At 36.6% G+C, this 17,911-nt stretch overlaps 1 protein-coding gene across 1 annotated transcript in view; it reads right to left on the reverse strand.

Moving 5' to 3' along the window:
- LOC130239360 (uncharacterized) overlaps positions 1-17,911 on the reverse strand; it is a 43,416-nt gene that overhangs the window by 24,757 nt on the left and 748 nt on the right. The window lies entirely within an intron of this gene.

The following is a 17,911-nucleotide window of genomic DNA, read 5'->3' on the forward strand; positions in this document are numbered from 1 at the left end:
GAGCTTGAGTGAAGGATTGTTTGAGGGTTTGGAAGGCTGCATCGGCTTCGGGAGGCCAGGAGAGTTTCTTGGGGTGGTTTTTGAGTAGGTTGGTCAGCGGAGCGGTAATGAGACTGTAGTTGTGGATGAATCGTCTATAGAAATTGGCAAATCCTAGAAATCGCTGGAGTTCTTTAATGGTTGTTGGTTTTGGCCAGGAGACAACGGCAGTCACCTTCCCCTCGTCCATGCGAACCCCTTTCTGATCAATAATGTACCCCAAGAACTGAACAGACGGTAGGTGGAAGGAGCATTTTTCAGCCTTGAGGTACAATTGATGGTCTCTGAGGGTTTGTAGGACCTCCGCAACGTGGTGGCGGTGTTCGGCCTCACTCCGGGAGTAAATCAGGATGTCATCAATATAGACTATGACGGAGATATGGAGGAACTCCCGGAGGACTTCGTGAATGAAGTTCTGGAATACGGAGGGGGCGTTGACCAGACCATAGGGCATGACCAGGTATTCGTAGTGTCCTGTAGGGGTCACAAACGCCGTCTTCCACTCGTCCCCCTCACGTATTCTGACCAGATTGTAGGCGCTGCGGAGGTCCAACTTCGTGAAAATCTTGGCGGATCGTAGTTGTTCCAGGGCCGCAGGGACGAGAGGAAGGGGATACCGGAACTTAATTGTTCCTTGATTCAGAACTAATCGATGCAAGGACGCAGCCCTCCATCCTTCTTGGCCACAAAGAAAAAGCTTGAGGCAGCGGGTGACGTGGACTGGCGGATATACCCCTGACTCAGTGCTTCCTGAATATACTCCTCCATGGCCTTATTTTCCGGAAGGGACAACGGGTAGATCCTACCTTTGGGCATAGGAGCGTCTGGCAGCAGGTCTATGGCGCAGTCCCATGGCCGATGTGGAGGTAGCTGGGAAGCTCTCTTGGGGCAAAAAACGTCTTCAAATGCGGAGTAGATCTTCGGGATTTGAATGGATCGTTTATTGACTGGGCTTTCGACAGACGTGACATAGATGGTAAGTGGTTTCTGAAGTTGAACAGGTAGGTCGGGAAAACATCTGGTTTTGCAGTCTTCACCCCATTTCTTTATTTCTCCTGTGCCCCAAGAGAGGATGGGATCGTGCTTCACCAGCCACGGGCGCCCTAAAATGATGTCCATGGATGCACCCTCCAGAACCAGAAATTGGATCTCCTCCTTGTGGAGCAATCCCACTTGGAGATAGATAGGCTCACATTTGCGATAAATACGTGCCTGGGAATGGATTGCGTTGGTTATGGGTTGGATCTGGTAGACGTGCGTCGAGGCTTCGGTGTTAAGATGGAGCTGGCGACAGAGGGCGTACGAGATGAAATTTCCAGCTGACCCGGAGTCGATGAGGGCCGTGACTGAAACAGATATAGAAGGGGTAGTTAACTGGACATTGGTGGTGAGAGGATGCATTTTTTCAATGGGAGAACTGAATACACTCACCAAAGGACGTGCTGGACGAATGGGACAGTCCAGCCTGACATGTCCTTCGGCACCACAGTACATACATAGACCCCGGGTCAGCCTCCTCTGTCGCTCAGTGATGGTGAGTCTACCAGATTCCATGATCATTGGTTCAGGTTCTGGAGGGACTGCTGGCTCTGGCGAACGGAAGAGTGCTTGGGGAACAGGTGGAAGATCGTGCTGGTAGGCCCTCAGACGATCGGAACAGCGGAGGGATTGTTGGATGAATTTCTCCAACCCCAAGGTATCGTCGAGGGCTGCTAGCTGTAGTCGGAGGCTGGGCTCCAGTCCGAGCCGGTAGGTGGTGAGGAGAGATCGCTCATTCCATCCGCTAGCAGCAGCCAGAGTACGGAACCGGAGCGCATAATCCTGAGTGGACATGGCTCCCTGTTTGAGATGGTATAACTGTTCTCCAGCTGCTACTTCTGCATCTGCACGACCAAAAACCTCCTTAAAGTACTTGGTGAAAGCTTGAATGGAGCTGGTTACCGGCCCAGACTGTTGCCAAATGGTTTCTGCCCACCGAAGAGCTGATCCAGAGAGAAGGGAGATGATGAATGCGATTTTGGACAGATCTGTGGGATATAACTCAGGTTGCATGGTGAATATGAGAGAACATTGCAAAAGAAATCCATTGCACTCCTCCGCCCCGCCAGAGTAGGGCGCTGGTTGAGCCATGGGACTGGATGAGTGGGTGGACGGTGAAGAAGTGCTCGGTGCTGGTGGTGCTTCGGGAAGTGGAGTAGATGACAATAACACTCTCTTCAGTGAGTCCACCAACTCTTGAATGGGATCGTGAGTGCTCATGCTGTTGATTGTAGAGGTCCGGTCTTCTGTTATGGGAAGCAGACGGACAAAGGAGGTGAGTGAATTAACAACGATGTTTATTTACAACAGATGAGCATACAAGGAGAACGGAGGAGAAGTGATTGGAGTATGGTAAATCAGATGATCCTTGGTGGCAGGTTGGCTGACAAACACTGAAGGAGACCGAATGCACACACCAGAGGGCTTGCGGGGAAGACAGACTGACGATAGACACAAGGCAGACAGGATACCGGGAACACTGGACAGACTAGGAGAAACAGAGAGAAGGTAAGTATTGTTTGCTGATATCGAGGGTGAGTGATTACCAGGAGGTGTTCACTCAGAGTCCGCTTCGTAGGAACGAGACCGGACACTGAGTGAAGTGAGGTGTGTGCTTATATAGTGACTATAAGTGATTGGGTACAGCTGTGTGTGGTTAATACTCAGGTGATGGTGATCTTTGCGTGATGCTGGTGGAAGAGCCTGGCCAATCCGTGACAATAATAGAAAGACTCTGGCACATTTTAACAGCCCTTTCTGCATCTTGAACACTAGAGCATCTTAATCCAACTTAGGCTGATTTAAGTATTTATCTCAACTCAATAATCCAAATCTATTGCTATGTGTTTGCATGATTCTGTAGCAAAACTACCATGCACACTCCAAGTGCAACTTCACACACGCATGCTGAAATCCTCATGCACCCTTTACCATGTCAGACTGTGTGTCTTCTGGAGGAAATAGCACCACATTCTCTTGAGTGCCCTCCTGTGGCAGAGACAAATACGTGGAATACAAAAAGAAGAGATGTAAATTGCAGAAATGTAGATTTGGGTCACTACACACCTCAGACTGTCCCAATTCTGTTGTTGGAATTTTACCAAAAGTACTTAAAGTTCGTTCTGGGAACCTACCAAACTGGTTGGAGTCATCCTTGTGCCCAGTACATTAAGATCCTATTAAGATAAACCCTGAATTCCATGTTGAGTAGCCTTTTCAATGTAGCATAACGTCACTTAAATAATTCCTTTCAGAGACCATTAAAGATCAAACCACTGAATGCGTAAATGATTTGTAATATCTTATTTCAAACAGGCATACACAGGCAAAAGATTTAAATGATGGGGATCATTGTCAGGAAAGCTACTTAGAAACAGTAGTTTAAGCTACAAACTAATCATAATAATTTCAGGTTTGGAATGAGTATTTAGCTGCTAGGTGCTAATGCGCTTTTCTTAATAACAGTCGTGATACAAATAACTACCATTATATGATATATCGGCGCTTCCTTCCGCTGTGGCAACTCCTGATAAATAAGGGACTAAGCCAAAAAGAAAATGAATGAATGGATATATAATTTATCATTGAATCAGAACCCAACCTAGAGGAGACCAAAATTAAATTCCTTGTTATGTGAACTTGAATTTTTTTAAAGATCTTTTTATCTCTGTTCAACAGTTTAAACTAACTGAATCACTCAAATTAAGCTGCAGATGCAATGAACAAAATGATTCATGAACATTGAATGTGCCAAACACCTTCATATATGTGCCAAAGTGTGACATTTAGGATGAGGACATACTAGTAGAACTTTCCGACTCTAAAAAGTAGAGAACCGCTGAGGTATGACTGCTTTTGATTCAATTTAACGAATCAGCTTATGATGATGATCATTTCTTGTTGCGATTAATCGCTGAAGCTTTTTTCATGGTACATATTACCACAATATTGCAAAAGAATTTTAAAGTACAATTGGTAACGCTTTACAATAAAGTATCCTTAGTTAATTAATTCAACAGTAACAACAGATAATAAATACTATGATAGTATTAGATATAAATACAGCATACATGTAATAGTTATTCACTCCATTTAATAAAATAATTATGAATTGTAATCAGATTATGAAATGTTTTAAGGCATATAACTTCACCTTAAATTAAAATAAGCTTCTGTGGTTATCATTGTGAGCCTTAAAACACATTGTTAATGTAGCATGGTCCTATAAATAGTCACAGAAATTTCAATCAATATTTTAACATTCATTCATTCATTCATTTTCTTTTCGGGTTAGTCCCTTTATTAATCTGGGGTCGCCACAGCGGAATGAACCGAAACTTATCCAGCACATGTTTTACGCAGCGAATGCCCTTCCAGCCACAACCGGGAAACCCAGACACACTCATTCACACACATACACTATGACCAATTTAGCCTACCCAATTCACCTGTATCGCATGTCTTTTGGACTGTGGGTGAAAACCGGAGCACCTGGAGGAAACCCACGCAAACGCAGGGAGAACATGCAAACTCCACACAGAAACACCAACTGACCCAGCCGAGGCTCGAACCAGCGACCTTCTTGCTGTGAGGCAACAGCACTACCTACTGTGCCACTGCGTTGCCCTCAATATTTTAACTTGTAGGCCAGAATAGCATTTGTAATCTTAATGTTTGAACGATTAAGCTAACCAATAGTTGTCAAGCATTTTGGCGTTGTTATGAACACCACTGCAAAATCAATATTTTATGGAATAACCCTGATCTTCAATCACAAAAAATGAAAACAGTTGTCATTCTGAACAATTCTCATTGTCTGAAAAACATGCTGATAATGGCAATGTTTTGATTTGAAATCTGAAATAAATAGTTTTAGGCTTTTACAGAATAAAATCCAAACAAGTCCACCTTTTTCAAGTGAACTCTTTCTTTACACTGCTGTATATAATGATTCTGATGATCAACTTTATATTGATCAACTTTATATTAAAAAAAGCAACATAACTGTTTTTATCATAATAATAAATGTTTCCTGTGCACCAAATCAGCATATTAGAATGATTTCTAAATGATTATGTGCCATCACGAGAATAGGTTCACAGTTTTAGCCAGCCGATTGAGTTAAGTATACTGAGGAAATATAGCTACTATTTAAAGTAAACTGAATTTAAAATTAATTGTGTGAAATCTGACTTTTTAAGCATGTGTTACAACTAACCCTCTGTCTGTTACCACTTGCCCCGCAGGTGAGGTAAATAGTAAAATTTTGACTCCTGGCACTTTTGGTGATACTGCACAGAAACCATAAGTCAGGCGATCATACAACCAGTGCTCATTTGTAGGAGAGGCTTGTGTGTTGTTGGTAAAACAAATATGGTTTGTCTAACCCCATTACTTTGTTCATTATTTGGCCAAAATCAAAAAGTGTTACTTTGTTCACCGCTCACACCTAAGTTAACTTATTAACTAGTTTTTACAAATTTAAGTGGATTGAACATAAAACAAATAAGTTGTCCCCCCAAAAAAACTCAAGAATCATGTTGTTTCAGCTTGTTTCAGGTTACTTTAAATAAATATCTTGAACAAACAGCAAACATAATTTTTTGAGTGTACTTTGTTAGTTACTATCTAGTGCTAGCACAGCATAGTGGTTAACACTGGGCAAAAAATCCCACACAGAATGAGTTCACTGACCATCTGTGCTTTTTCAAAACTATATTCGTTCAGAATGTTTGACAACACAGCGAACACAATGCAAACATCATGATTTTTACCACAGTCTATATATGTGCTGTTATCTTGAGCACGGCTTGTCACAGGCATGTCAGTTGATGTGGGAATGCAAACAAACGCCACCAAAAGTCATAACAGCTGTAAACAGTAGGTCTAGTTTTAAAACACACAAGCATGATAGTCCAAGTGTTTCAGAAGAGATAGATACTACAATGCCGAGCTAGACGGCAGATCACACCAGAAACCCTCTTACCGGCAGCTCTGAAGTGCTGTTTTCATTGCCCATGGTGTCGAGCAGGGCTGGCAGGAGACCCCTTTCACATCAGACCATTAATGGCACAGGCCACCTCTGGCAGACTGAAGGACGATGTAAAGAAAGCAGATACTGTCAGTAACAAACACTAGTTCCACGCCAGACTCCAGGAAAACACTGAGCTTTGAGCGAACAGGGAGTGAAATATGTGTACAAGTATGTGTCATGTGTTGAGATTAAGAGGCTCTGAAGAAAGCAGAACAAAGTGCAGAGATGCTATCCAATAGAACAACTTTCTCAGGGTGATGAAAATAAAAGTAAATCTTTATAGAGTCATTAAAAGATTTTCACAAAATTAAACAGTTATATAATCATTTGTTGAATGCGTATAAGTAATAATCAAGCCTGAAATACAGTACATAAACAACCTGTTGAAAACGCCCAAATATTTAATTTGTACTGATATTTTTTTTTTCTGAAACCAGGACAAAGCAGACAACAGAAAAAAATGGGTATCTGCTAATGTCTCTTAAAGGAGTGACAATATAGCCAAGATGATCATAGCTGAGTGTTAGTGTGAGAATTATATTATTTTACTTTGCAGTTAGAATGTGTTTAAAATATATATACAGTTGACGTCAGAATTATTAGGCCCCCCTGAATTATTAGCTGCCCTGTTTATTTTTCCCCTAATTTCTGTTTAGCCGAGAGATTTTTTCAAAACATTTCTAAACATAATAGTTTTAATAACTCATTTTTAATAACTAATTTATGTTATCTTTGCCATGATGACAGTAAATAATATTTTACAAGATATTTTTCAAGACCACTTCTATACAGCTTAAAACAGGAGCGTAGCAACCGGGGGGAGAGATACGTCATAATAGTTTTAATAACTCATTTTTAATAACTAATTTATGTTATCTTTGCCATGATGACAGTAAATAATATTTTAAAAGATATTTTTCAAGACCACTTCTATACAGCTTAAAACAGGAGCGTAGCAACCGGGGGGGGGGGGGGGGGGGGGGGGATACGTCATAATAGTTTTAATAACTCATTTTTAATAACTAATTTATGTTATCTTTGCCATGATGACAGTAAATAATATTTTACAAGATATTTTTCAAGACCACTTCTATACAGCTTAAAACAGGAGCGTAGCAACCGGGGGGAGAGATACGTCATAATAGTTTTAATAACTCATTTTTAATAACTAATTTATGTTATCTTTGCCATGATGACAGTAAATAATATTTTAAAAGATATTTTTCAAGACCACTTCTATACAGCTTAAAACAGGAGCGTAGCAACCGGGGGGGGGGGGGGGGATACGTCATAATAGTTTTAATAACTCATTTTTAATAACTAATTTATGTTATCTTTGCCATGATGACAGTAAATAATATTTTAAACGATATTTTTCAAGACCACTTCTATACAGCTTAAAACAGGAGCGTAGCAACCGGGGGGGGGGGGGAGGGGGGGGGGGGGCGTACGTCCCCCGCATTTTTAGAGACAGACCATTTAGAAACAGTTGATTAAAAATGTAAACCTTTGAATTTTATACAGCTGTCCCCCCACTTTTAAAATGTCCACTACACCCCTGGCTTAAAGTGACATTTAAAGGCTTAACTAGGTTAATTTGGTTAAGACAGACAGGTTAGGATAATTGTATAACGATGGTTTGTTCTGAAGACTATCGAAAAAAATTAGCTTGAAAGGACTAATAATATTGACCTTAAAATGGTTCATAAAAAATTAAAAACTGCTTTTATTCTTGCCGAAATAAAACAAATAAAACTTTCTCCAGAAGAAAAAATATTATCAGACATACTGTGAAAATTTCCTTGCTCTGTTAAACATCATTTGGGGATTTTTTTTTTTTTTTTAATTCAAAGGGGGGCTAATAATTCTGACTTCAACTGTCTGTATGTCACTGCTGTATATAATGATTCTGATATTGCAAATCAACTTTATAATCACAAAAAAGCAACATAACTGTTGTCATCATAATAATAATTGTTTCCTGTGCACCAAATCAGCATATTAGTATAATTTCTAAATGATCATGCCCCTTCACAGGAATAGGTTCATGGTTTTAGTCAGCTGATTCGAATGTTATCATGTTAGCTACTGGTAGGCTCAAAAAATCATTCATCCACATGGTTAATCAGCTATAGATATGGCTATACACATACGGCTGCGGCTGCGACCCAACCGTCACAGTGATGTAAAAACAGATCTGGATCTGGAGTCTTCTCTATTAGTATGGCTGATTTACCATGTGGATGGATGATAACAGCCTTCTGAGCCTACCAGTAGGCGCAGAAGGCTATTACTAGCCCATATCTATCAGCTGATAACAATTGATAACACCCCTTCAATCCAGTCATAACATTCGAAGCGGGTGATTCTAGTGCTGTATTTTTAAACCATTTAAACTTTTGTAGTGTATTTTACACATGACATAGTAAATACATTTGAATTTGAACGCACTTTTTCTTTCAACGTTAAACCCAGTCATTAAGAATGGGTGTAGTTTACAATAGTTACTTGTCTGGCAACTGACAAGTATGGGAGTGATGTTTTAATAGTCATGATTTAAACAAATAAATAGAAAGTTTCATTATTATTCATGACTCATTTCAAACTGTCCACTATTTTTACGATGTCAAATTAAGAGTGATGTTTTCAGGCCCATTGCACATCTGGCTTGAGTTGCTCACTCTGCAAGAGTGTGTGGAGGAGTGTTGTCTTATTAGCCCATTAAGAAAGCTCCTCTATTGGTCTAACACACCTCTGGCCAGAACTTCTTTTAAGAGCACCACAAGCTCATTACAAACATAAATCATCTTCCTGGAGCACTTCGCACACACTGTTGACCCGTGACCAGAGCTCTGCAGAAAACCTCTAGGGCCCATCAGTCATGCTGTCGCCCCCTCAAACAACCGCATGCTCTAATGTGAGGAAACTCAGTTCATGGGATCCATCTATCTAACCCTTTGGTGGAACAAAATCCCCTTTAGTGCAGTGTTTTCATTTCTGTGAGCGCTGCATTGAGGGTGTGGCCTCGAATTTAGATTGCAGAAACAGATGTATACTACAGTAGATGAGGTCAGATTGTTGTTTTTTATACACACTTGCATGTACGTTGCAAGACACCGTGGCACATTTTCAGCTGTTTTGGACCCATTAGCTGTGTTAGTGGGTTAATCTGGTGCAGTAAGCTCATCCTTTGACAGACTGTGCTAGTAGATGTGTGTGACCGAGGGGTGGGAGATTACTGCCAAAATCAACTAGTCAAGAGCAGCTGCCCTTTGTCTCCCCCTGCTGTGAGCCAATACTCAGGAAAACATGGCTTGTGAAAATTAGAGATGACCTAAGACTGTAAGACAGTGAAACCTATTAAACGGACTGTACCACGAATAGAAAAAGTAGATATAGGTACATCAGGTATAGGAACTAGACCCCTGAGAACTAAATGCTCCCCTTGGCTCATTTTCCAGGGTTCATTTGAACTACCAGTAGAAGATCGGATGTGATGTAAGGCAACTGACGGTGATGATGGAATTTAATTGCAGCATTTAACAACATCCACAACTGGAAGATGGAGAAGTTCCTGGACTTCATTGTCATTTTGCAGTAAGAAGGCTATCTGCACATCAATAACTGTCTGGTTTAGCTCAGGTACCAAATCTGACCTCCGAAGACTTCGTTAAGTAGTTTGGACTGCTGAGCGAAGCACTGGTACAACCCCTCTACTGTATTGTTTATGTATACTATTGTTCTATTGAAATATATCATCTGTTTTTTTGTCCTGTCTCTGTCATTTTGTTGCACTGTAGAAGCTCTCACAAATTTCTCGAGTGTGTGAACATACCTGGCTGGCAGTAAAGCTCTTTCTGATTCTGATCTGGCTTTATAAACATGGCAGTTGCAGTGTTTTATTTGACAGCACACTGAAGTCAATGATAGTTCCTATGATGCTGGATTAGACCCTACCCTGAAGGTTGCTAAAACTAAAATTGATCTACATTCCTCCAGTGTTGACATGGGTACTTTTGACAATAGTTATAGGAACTATGAAAAAAATGGTCAGCACAAAAAGTGGGTAATCATCAAAAACTACACTGGTGTCATCAATTGACAAATTTCTGGTCCGGTGTTTTTGATACACTAAATGAAGCAATAAACATAAACCCTAACCCCTTGACAGGTCTTTTTGGTATTTCAGAGAGCTGACTTGACCGTTGCATCTTACCAGGTTATTGCTTTTTCTACACTTTTAGCTGGACACAGGTACTTTCTCCATCACGTGACGTGGATTCGAGAAATCTTTAACTGCATAAAACTTGAGAAGATAAGATAATAAGATTTCTTATAGGATCTCTCAAATTTCTTTACAAGACCTGGAACTCTGTTTTAGACTATATCAATGGCTTACCCTAGCTGTTCAGTGTGTATCAGCTCCAATACACAGTAAATAACTAGAAAGAGGAAATATTGACTCCTTAACGCAAACTTTTCAGGTTTTATCTTTTCTTTCCTTTTTTTACTCTTTTATTGTAAACTTGCTCAATTATTATTATTTATTATTATTATTATTTATTTTTTTTTTTTCATTTTTAATTTTGATAACATTTTTCCATTTTTTATTTAATTTTTTTCTCTCAGATGATATGTTTGTTTTTAATCCATAAATTTTATTTATTTTATTTTGAGGGCATAGCGGGAAAATAAGAAAACTAAAACAGTCTGTAACTTTTCCTATGTTGTATTGTAAACTACTATGTATGGTCTTGTTAAACATCAAAAAAATCAATATAAATACATACGTGTGAAGTGGTACAGTACGTGTTTAAAATGACATTGATTGCACTAAAAACTACAGGAATTTTTTATATTTTATGAAATATACTATTAAAAGAAAAGTTTACCCAACAATGAAAATGTACTCACAATTTACTCATCTTCGAGTGGTTTCAATCCTTCATGAGTTTCTTTTTGGTTGAGTGCAAAATATGTTATTTAAAAAAATGTTAGAAACCTCTAAGCATCTCCAGGAAAGTAGGAAAAACAATTACTTTGGAAGTCAATGGTTAGAGATTTTCATAATTTTTCGAAATGTCTTCTTATGTGTAGAAGAAGAAAGTCAAACAGGTTTGTGACAAGTGAAAGATGCGAAAATTATGGCATTTTCAGTTTAGGGTGAATAAAATATTTAAATAATTAGTTAATTTGGAGTTGAGATCAAAAGTAAAGAGGTTTCAAAGTTAAATTTGAACAGCTGGTCCTCAAGAACCTATGAAAGACAATTCCTTAATAGAGTTTAAGATAAAAAAAGGATTTTATGATATATTTTGGCTATTACATAAAAAACTACACTACACTGTAAAAAAATCCTATGATCAATCAGTCCAGACAGCATATGTTTTTAGGTCATTGTAACTTACAAAACTGAGTTAATCATGCTCTGACTTACTTTTATAAGTTACGCAAGCTGTTTTTAGTCAGTTTAACATAATATAAGTTAAATGGACTTATGAGGTTAATTTGATTCAGCTTAAAAATTTAAGGCAACCAGGATTTTTTTACAGTGTACAAGAAAGCTGAAACGTGATAAAGGATTAAGTTAAATGCATACTGCAACACACAATAACGTAAAATACTCTGAAAATGCTGAAAGCATTTTATATGCTCATAGTATATGAATTCGGCAATGACTACAACATGGAACATCATGGGTCTCTTCTCTTCTTTGGCTGTGAGTTTTTTTTTTTTTTTAAATAACAAGGGGTTCTGCACATCAACTTAACAGGGTGCTTATTTAGAGAGAAAGATGACGCCCTCTATTTTTCCTGCATCTGTTTTAAAAGCTTTACCACGTTTGTATGCCCAATCAACTTATGCACACAGTTATTGAACATAGTTACGGTGGCATAATTTAAATTTCTGAAAAACAAAGTCATAAAACAAGATAAGTTGCAATTGTAATATTTAATGCAATTACAGGCTTCCATTAGAAACAAAGAAATGACTTAAATATACATATAGTAATTATCTCAGACAAACCATGTCAAAAAGGGTTCTATATGAACTTTATAAACAACATAGCATCTCCACAAGAAAAAATCCTCTATGTCAAACAATGATAAAGATTTGAAAGCTATTTGAGTCGATAAAGACTCCTGCTCTTCTGAAGTGTTTGTGTGTCCATGTGACTCTGCTGCGTGATCAGTGGCTGCTCTACATTTTGGCAGGAAGTGCAAACCTGAATGCGAAACTTGTTATAAATAGATGCTTGTCCCTGTCTGTCACTTGTTATTTAAGTCTTCCCATCCAGCCATAAGTCATGTGCACCAGTTTCTCTTCAAAACAAACTGCGCTGTGTAAAAAAAATAAACATGTGCAATGATTTGAATGTAAAGGATGGCTGAAGAGTCAGGTTTAGATGATCCTAATTTCTCATGGAGCCAGATTTGGCAAAGCTTTCAGAAACACCCAATCAATAAGATAAACAAAAAATGACAAATTACAGCACTGCTTTGAACACTGTTGCTCTGAGCTATTAGAGTAAACGGATTGTAATTTCCACCCTGCTTATGTTGGTTTTCCTTGTCATTCAGCATAAAAAAACGTATCTCAACATCAATATCTCATATTTATACCAGTAAAAAGTAGTACTTTTCCCCAAGACTCATATCTTCCACCAATAATTAAACATTAGTACATTCCTATGCATGGTTAAATGAACTAATTTCTGAATGCCAACTGACATAGATACTAGGGCTGTATGATATATGAAAAATCTATATATTGTGATGTGAAGATATTTTCACAAAATGATTAAAATAATTATTTGGAAAGAATTTATAATTTTACATTAATTGGGATGGTTTTGTGGTGGAGGGCATCTGATAAAATGTAATATATTTCAAGCATAAATGAATAAAATATTATGATAGGAACAGCCCAAGCATCAATTAACTGGATTATCATTGAAAGAAAATAAAATCTTAAAAATGTGTTAAATCTGCAAAGCATTAGGTGCGTTTACATGAAGCATTTAACTGCAAAAGTAATCAGAAGTCAAACTCACTCACCCAGCTCACAGAAATAGAAATGGTGCATTTATCCAAGTCACAGTTAATGTCGAGTTTCAGGGTTTGTTCACTGAAGCTACTCCACAATAAGCAAGCTTGTCTCTTCTTGAGACCACTGGCAAATTTGTTTCTATATCTGCACAGTGTTCGGGCAGAATAGAGTTAAGAGGGCAAATACAGGCGAGAGGGGGTGTAAGCAGTAAGTTGACAGGAAGATTGTGGGGGCCACACTGACTCTGACACGGTAGAGATGACAGAGTCAGCTGGACGGTGCATGGCTCTTGGTAACTTGTAAACAAACACAATGTCATGAACTAGAATGGATTGTACCCTTCACTGCCAACAGGGCCCCAAAGCAATTACACAGCACTTTTCTTTGAGCTGAAACCTCTATCTCTATTTTAAAGGTGCACTCAGTCACTGAAAAGTCATTCACTGAAAACATAAAGAAGCGACTAAAAGACTGGACGACTCCAGTTCTAACAGTAGCCTGACAGCTCCTCAATATTATCATCTTCAACCTTTATTATAGTAACCATAATATATATTTTCTTACCAAAATCATGGTTGACTCACAGTGTTAGCCTGTGTTAATGAATTTTGCTAAGCAACCTCATTGCTAATTATCAATACTCACCATTAGCCTGTATAGCCTACACAACCCATGCGCCTTAAAGGTCCAATATAGGGCTGGGTAAAAAACATACATTCCTCGAATTTAATAGATACTTATTTTAAAACAACTGTTGCATTAAATGCAAAGTATCGAATGCAGTTTCCAGTTGTTGACAGATTTTTCCATCCAACTAATCGCACAATGTTTTTCTCGTATAAAACAAAGTGTCACTCTCAACTTTTAAAGACGAACAATTTGTACTATGGATTTTGAACAATACTGTTTTGGCGCTCTTCAAGCATGACAGAAACGTCTCGGTTCATGTAGCACCGCGGACAGAACAGCGCACGCTATCCGACCATTTCTTCGACTTCTCTGCCAGCTATCATTACTGCACGAAACGAACTGATTAAATTCTGAAGGTATGTTGAACGAAATAATACAGCTATCAAAAGTGTATAATCTTGTGTAGTCAACCGTTAAGTTTTAACTTACCTTTAGTTTAGCTGTCACACTTTTACCTCAGTGGAAAATTCATAAACACGTGATAATGTCAGATAACAAGAAAAATGTTAGAAAGTTACAAATTACTGCCAATGTAAATAGTGCTGTTGTTTTTTTTTTTACCACAAATTCACCATGGTTTTGTACAGGTTAACTAGAATAGTTGTATTACAACTGCAGTTATACAAATGATTAATTGATATTGATACAAATGATAATTGATCCTGACCATCAATAAAAAACATTTACCATTTATTTTATATATATATATATATATATATATATATATATATATATATATATATATATATATATATATATATATATATATATATATATATATATATATATGTGTGTGTGTGTGTGTGTGTGTGTGTGTGTGTTTTTTTTTTCAATATATATATTGCGATCGAAAAGTAAGGGGGGTAAAAGTAAGACTGAGCAACAGGGGCACCTCAGCCAATGAGGGCAAAGGGGCAGTGGCTCTAGCCCTGTGTATATATATATATATATATATATATATATATATATATATATATATATATAGATATATATATATATATATATATATATATATATATATATATATATATATCTATATATATATATATATATATATATATATATATAGATATATATATATATATATATAGATATATATATATATATATAGATATATATATATATATATATATATATATATATCTATATATATATATATATATATATATATATATATATAGATATAGATATATATATATATATATATATATATATATATATATATATATATATATATATATATATATATATATATATATATATATAAAATAGTAAATGTTTTTTTGTCATGGATCGTCAGTATCAATTATTTATTTAATTATTTAAGTAATCAATTTTTATTTAAAACATTTAATAAAATAGTCATTATAATTAATAAATAATTGAATAGCAAGCTTGAGAAATTTGTCTGCATTTCCAGCCCTGTTTACACTACTGAGTGGCCAAATGTTGTTTAGCATAGAACAAGATACCGTGTGATTTTCACAAGAAATCTACAGTTAGCAGCACTTTCCACTAATAGTTTAACAGCATGAAAAGTTGCTATACCATATTTGAAGGGCATTGTCATATTTACAAAAATAAATTCACAAGACATTATTTTCCTACTAATAAAAACAAAATAATTTTAATGGCATCTAACCAGAGTAGCCATTAAAATTATTTACTCCAACAGAATTACATTATTCATACAATGTATTAGTGAGATGTAAAAATATTAAAAACTATTTAAAAAAGAAATGTAAGCACACCATAAATATAAAACTATATTGATAAACTCATTTTTGTTATAGTCCACTGAAATACAGAAGCTATGCTATTTTGTCACAGTATAGTGAATAAATCAAAAAGGGCACAGAAATAAAACTTACCAATCCAGTATTTTCAGCTCTTTTTAGCATCCTTCAAAATCCTCAGTTCAGTAACTATTAACAGCCGTTATTGCTAAACTGCTTATATTATGATGTTTGCTTGCACTTTAGAACAGTTGCCTACAGTTCATAATGCATATATCTATTATTCATGAACTATCCATCATCTGCTACCTGTTGACCTCATCGGTTTATGAAAACAGCACACAACACACACCCCATTTCACTTAATCACTAATTAATTATTCGTACCTCTTGCTACACAATGCATCAAACAAAAAATCATTAATCACAGAAACATAATTGCTGACAGTCACAAAACACATCCCTGATGTAATTATATCATATTAAAGATTATTATCCATGTATTAAAATAAACTGACTAACCTAACATTCCCATTAAAATAAGTATGAAATGAATGAAGCACAAAACCATTTTAATTGCATAGACAAGATATTTTGCTTAATAAGATAATAATAATACATAAAATATGAATATTTAAAAAATAGATTGTTTTTATTAAAACTGCATCGATATCACATGACAAGGTTTATGTACTTCTTACTTGCTCATTTATAATAGATGTGTAATTTTATTAATGGTCACAATTGTTGCCAGTGGTAAAGCTCATTCTTTCAACTTAAATCAACTAAAAACCAATCTAATTCTGACTATGCTGTTTCTCACTGATCATTATTGTGAGCAAGTCATTCATTCATTCATGCATTTTCCTTCCAACTAATCCAGCATATGTTTTACGCAGCGGATGCCCTTTCAGCTGCAACCCAGTACTGAGAAACATCCATACACACTTATTCACACACACGCACTATGACCAATTTAGTTTATTAAATTCAACTACATGCCTTTGGACTGTGGGGGAAACCGGAGCACCCAGAGGAAACCCACGTGAACACGGGGAGAACATGCAAACTCCATGCAGAAATGCCAACTGACTCAGCTGGGACTCGAATGAGTGACCTTCTTGCTGTGAGGCGACGGTGCTAACCAATGTGTTACCCTTGTGAGCAAATATACATAATATCAACAAGCGACATAATATCAAAGGAGGCATGAAGTTTGAGGCCTAAGTAGTGAAATGCATGTACTCAAATCGCAAGTGCTAATTTGGTTTTAAACAGGTAACAAATACAGCACTTAATGTCCATGAAAAATCTAAACTGAATTACTATTCAGGTATGAATAATTAAGCAGTCATTTAATTAGATCCTAAATACACATGACTCATTCTATAAATTGCGAATACATTTTAGCCATTATTCATTCATTTTCTAAAACTGGAATGACATATGTCAAATGAATCAGGTGACAATAACAGGGTTGACATTTGACACCATTTTGTGTTTTCATTCAAGAAGCTTACCTCAAATCAGGTCCCCCAAAGCATGTCTAAAAGAAAAGTGTATGCTTTTCATATTAAAGATTTCATAATGTGGATGAGAAATTCACTGAAATATCACAATAATACAGTTGACAAACAATTTATCCACTATTGGTGCATCTTAAACATTTTATACAATGAATGAAAGAAGAATAATGACAATCCTCAATGCCTTCCAGAGTTTTCCAACAGAGGAATTGACATCACTTAGAGCAAGTCACATGCTTTTTCTATCAGCGCTTTACAGATGATAGAATCTATATGCCTTTTTATAACCACTGTAAGAGGGTTGACCAGAACAAATAGAGAGACACACATTTTATTTTTAACTGTAACCTAAATGATCAATAATACAGAAAGTAGATGTTTCATGCAAATGTTTAACTTAGTAAACACACAAAAAAAGATGAAAATTAGACAATAATTTCATGATAACTGAAAGTCATGAGTCGTGAGACAGTCAGTAGGTATAGGGAGTTAATATTTAATTCATATTTTCAAAACAACGTGTCTCTAATTACACATACAAGCATTATTTTTAGAAATAACTTGATATAATTTACATTATTAATGCAAAACCGTTTTATTAAAGTTGTTGTTTTAAAAAAATAATATAAGCTTTCTCTTGGAGATGCAAAATGTAGTTTCTAAAATCACTATATATTCCCTATTTCCTTGACAGTAAATGATTTTATGAACCTTTTCTGCACACTATACTCCATTTGCTTGTTCCCACATTGCCTAAAACACCAAGTGTCCACCATTTAACCATATTTATCATTGCT

This window comes from Danio aesculapii, chromosome 13 (genome assembly GCF_903798145.1).
Source record: "Danio aesculapii chromosome 13, fDanAes4.1, whole genome shotgun sequence".
Lineage (NCBI taxonomy): Eukaryota > Metazoa > Chordata > Actinopteri > Cypriniformes > Danionidae > Danio > Danio aesculapii.